Genomic DNA, 5203 nt, shown 5'->3' with positions numbered 1-5203 from the left:
AACTAGTGTTTCCTCTTCAAGCATTGAGATGCAGATGGAACTTTCACAACTCACAAAGGAGGCTGTCCGGAGTGTGGGAGTGTGTGTGCACTGGCGAGTGGGTGAGGATGGTCGCGTACGCTACAGAGATTCTCACACATCTGCTAACTTGCATCTCTAATGGAGTGCAAATGGGCCTCCATTGTGCGACCACATCGACCTGGCTGGAATGACCTGACACCTCCAATGACAACCTTGTGCACAATAGAGCAACCTATTCGTCCTTGTTTACATGCAACAAGGCCTGATGACTATGCAAATGTAGAAGACAAGAGAATATTCAACATTGCAATGTTGACAGAATAATAATGTGTTGTGGTCTGCGGTGCTGTAGATTGTGTTTGCTCACCTTTATCAGGATCAAATCAAACATCGCTTGCGGCACCTTGCAAAATAACCCAATTGTTGCATGCATTTGGTTTGCAACCGCCTTTTTCCACATGTTAAAACCTTAATGTGATTGTGTTCAACTTTTAAAAGGTAGAATTAAGACACATAGACCATTGGACTGGAAACCTTGCTTGTACACACTCTCATCGATCGATCATTGCAGCAGCCTTTGTACGCATGCGCAGCCCTTAACATTAAATTAACAAGAAAAGAAGATGAAACCATATACGTATTGTATTCAAAATGCAATGAAAATGGGCTGAAAATAATACTGTATGAGTATGAGTGAGAAGAACATTCACAAGAAGCACAGTAGTTTGCTTAATCAAACTTTATTTAGTGAAGTGAGAATGGGATTTCCATCAAGATGGATTTTATGAATTAATTAAGTTTTGAAATTAAGTACACTCAACAAAAATATGAACGCAACACTTTTGTTTTTGCTCCCCTGTTTTATGAGATGAACTCAAAGATCTAAAACTTTTTCCACATACAGTACATAATATCACCATTTCTCTCAAGTATTGTTCACAAATCTGTCTAAATCTGTGATAGTAAGCACTTCTCCTTTGCTGAGATAATCCATCCCACCTCACAGGTGTGCCATATCAAGATGCTGATTAGACACCATGATTAGTGCACAGGTGTGCCTTAGACTGCCCACAATAAAAGGCCACTCTGAAATGTGCAGTTTTATCACACAGCATGAATGTCAACCAGAGTTGTTGCTCGTGTATTCAATGTTGATTTCTCCACCATAAGCCGTCTCCAAAGGCGTTTCAGAGAATTTGGCAGTACATCTAACCAGCCTCACAACCGCACCACGTGTAACCACACCAGCCCAGGACCTCCACATCCAGCATGTTCACCTCCAAGATCGTCTGAGACCAGCCACTCGGACAGCTGCTGAAACAACCGGATTGCATAACCAAAGAATTTCTGCACAAACTGTCAAAACTGTCTCAGGGAAGCTCATCTGCATGCTCGTCATCCTCATTGGGGTCTCGAACTGACTCAAACTGACGTCGTCGTAACCGACTTGAGTGGGCAAATGCTCACATTCGATGGCATCTGGCACGTTGGAGAGGTGTTCTCTTCACGGATGAATCCCGGTTTACACTGTTCAGGGCAGACAGCGTGTGTGGCGCCCCCCAACCCATAAAACAAAACTGCACATTTCAGAGTGGCCTTTTATTGTGGGCAGTCTAAGGCACACCTGTGCACTAATCATGGTGTCTAATCAGCATCTTGATATGGCACACCTGTGAGGTGGGATGGATTATCTCAGCAAAGGAGAAGTGCTCACTATCACAGATTTAGACAGATTTGTGAACAATAGTTGAGAGAAATGGTGATATTGTGGATGTGGAAAAAGTTTTAGATCTTAGAGTTCATCTCATAAAAAATGGGAGCAAAAACAAAAGTGTTGCGTTTATATTTTTGTTGAGTGTAAATGGATGTTTGTTTTCAAATAGCCAAACCAAGTCATCGGAATATATTTAATCTACTGTACATGAGACAGTTTTAAACATTTGCAGCCTTTGCTTTGGAGGTAGCAAAAGTACTGTAGCCACAACATGAGCAGTCAGCGTTTAGTTTTCTATGAGTAAGGTGAGCCAGCGTGCTGTGGCTTTGACTTTTCACTACTTGGAGTCTTTGTATTTTATTTCTACTAGGATACGAGTCGGTTATCATTAAGCATTTGCAAGAAGCGATCGCATTACGGTCATTCTATGACTCGACTATGTTGTGCGCGTGCATGTGCATGTGCATGCATAGCGCAATCCTCTGGCCCACCTATTCCAGTCGTGTCAGAAGAGAAGAAGTGTGCTGTACGGAGCACTCACATGAGTCAAACATGCCGTGCATTAAGCCTGGATTATGCTTCTGTGTAGTCACTCCACTCGGGTGACCATATTTTCATTTCCGAAAACCAGGGCGCTTGGCCCGGCAACGATGCTCCAATTTTAACCAAAGATTCCTTATCATTTCAATACATTTAAAGTATGCCTCCTCTGTATGGATAGAAAATGCTTGTATTACAAATTACTATCTATCTATCCAGAACAGAACAAGAGGTCAAATGCTTAAGTATTGAAATGTAACCCACATTTTTGGGGTAAATCCTTTTCTCTAAAGTTGCAAGAACTTGGTGATTTGAACCGCCATTGTCCATGACATCCCCAATTTTAAGGAAAAAGAGAATGAAGTCTGTGCATATGTTTTGCTACACAGTTCCCTCCAACGCTGTCTTGATCCTTTAGTACCTCTTTGTCAGGGTTATGTGCGTGACGTGCAGTTATCTACCGAAATGTTAGGGGTGGTGTTTTTCAACTCAACTCAACTGAGCAACCAAAACACTTATTGACCTATTATCTTGTTAGCTTCCCAGAAATTAAAGAGAGCTGGTGAGTGTTATTGGAGCTGGAAGTGATCAATGATCACTTTTATTGCAAATGTTGATTCAAAATTGGAAGAGAATACGTTAGCAAAGGTGGGCTGAACCAATCATCATATGCACAGGAAATAATGTAAAAAAAAAAAAAAAAATCAATTGCAGCCGTTACGGTCCATGTTACCGAGACGAAAGGTTAAATTTTTTTTGGAAGGGATTGGAGGGGGAGGAACGAGTCGGTGTAGCGTATGCTGGCGCCTGCACACGCAGGAGCCTAGTCCAGGCTTTAGATGTGAAGTGAGCCCAAGCATGGTACAATTGGCCTGGTATGAGTACGCCCTTAAGTAAGGGTGTCACGAGAGCTCCTCACCTCGACATCACAGCATGACAAGATTTCTCATTCAGAAAAAAACTGTCTCACAATAATAAACAAATAAGTTAATCAGACATAAATGAAAATGAACTGGATAGTTTTGCCGGTCTCCTTATATTGACATATGTGTGTCTGTTTTCCTCACCTCTCACCCCCAAACATGCAGGAGGAGGGTTCATACTGTGCATTGGTTCAGCACCTAAACGCTTCATAGAACAGCTTGAGACATTGTGAAACAGAGTGAGACCTCTTGTCAGGCATACAGTCGCTTTGTCCCTGTGGGGAGAAGACGGGGCCGCTAGCACACACACACACGGTGCCGCAAGGGAGTCTTGTGAGGAGCAATGCAAAAAAAACGAACTTGCCCACCTAAACATATCCCCCCGACCCGCTTTTCCCATTTGAAGGAAAAAAAAAAAGGTACAAACCGACAGCCAGCACTCACTGAGACATTTGATTGGCGAAGTAACAGTGACTTATTTTTGTCTCAAAATATGTGGACAATAATATAGTTTAGCATCAATTTGTGGGACAATAAACATTTCAAAACGCACCTGCATTCTTTTGTGACTCAGTTAAATAAAAAAGTTTGTCCAATCAGATTTTTTTCATTGCACTTTTCTTAAAATTACTGTTAAAATCTCGTCCCATTCTCGTAGACCCAATCTTGTGTGTCGTCTTGTCTCGTGAGTCGGGTGTCTCATGACACCCCGGTCATTGACCAATAGAGCGGATGCCCTCACAGTCGCAATTCAACATTCATGGCACCACAATTTGAGACTTTTTGGTCCAAACATTTTTTTAATTCCATTTTTTTTTAATCCAAAAATAGGCAGTTTTTTGATAATAAAGTTAAAATGTTGCATGCATGTACCTCCGTTAGAAAGCCCATAATTTTAACATGTTTATGTCTTTATGCTTCATTATTAATATTTTTTCATGTTGTCATGCCGGTAATGTTTTTGCACTTCTTTCAGCAGTCCTTGAATGCACCATATTTGTGTGCCGAGTCACAAAAGTTTGCGTCGACAGCCAATCCGACCTCAAAACTTGCAGCGAGGTGAACACTAGTTACTATACAGCAGGGGTCACCAACGTTTTTTCTTGCGAGAGCTACTTTTAGAAAATAAAAATGTCCACGAGCTACTAATTTTTGTAGAAATGATTTTCATACCTTATTTCAACCCAAACAGATCAAATATGCTTGTTTTACCAAAACATTCACAAAATGCTGGTATCCACAACTCACATTTAATGTTTCAGAATACATTTCTTTCTCGTGTTCTCACATTATTAACTGAAAACCTGAATGAAAAGCAGGCCTGCGGGCACCTCATGTGGTCGTGGGGGGCTACCTGGTGCCCGCGGGCACCACGTTGGTGACCCCTGCTATACAGTATATGATCCTAAGTCAATACTGGAAGTATAACAGGCAAGCAGTGTGAATTATATACACACGGCTTGGAGAAACGCCTGCCAGATCATCTTACATTATCATTCATTAACGATGAGTAGCTACGCATGTAATACTGTTCTATATGCTACTGTATATGCAATAATCATAAACCTCACAGAGAATATTACACATAGTACCATATAGTAGAATTCTTTGTGGCCCAATAAAGCTGAAGTGGTTATTCTCTGTGCATTGTAATGGTTGCCATCGTCATTGTGTGCCAAACTTTCCTCCTCTACTTGTAAAAGGAACTTTCTAAATACTGTAAGGGCTTATCCCTATCTCCCCAAATCCAAACATTGCTAAAAGATGTGTTTAACTGAGCAGCAGCAGCTTGAGCCTCAACTGGGCTAAAATGAGTTTTAACTTGGAGCAGTTGCTGACTTGAAGTTTGGGGGATGGGGGGTATAGCACAGGGGGGTGCAATATGGGGTCACACAGGAGGGAGGAGGGGTGTTTTTATTCCTGCCTCTCTCTCGCGGTGGCTCTTGGAAAGAAAGGAAGGAAGCCAGGAGCGAGGCAGAGAGGTCCAAAAGCGAGCGAGCGAAGA

The sequence above is a fragment of the Dunckerocampus dactyliophorus genome, chromosome 3 (assembly GCF_027744805.1).
Source record: "Dunckerocampus dactyliophorus isolate RoL2022-P2 chromosome 3, RoL_Ddac_1.1, whole genome shotgun sequence".
In the NCBI taxonomy this organism is placed as follows: Eukaryota; Metazoa; Chordata; class Actinopteri; order Syngnathiformes; family Syngnathidae; genus Dunckerocampus; species Dunckerocampus dactyliophorus.
The sequence above is the reverse complement of the archived record's forward strand: the minus strand, read 5'-3'. Positions refer to the sequence as shown.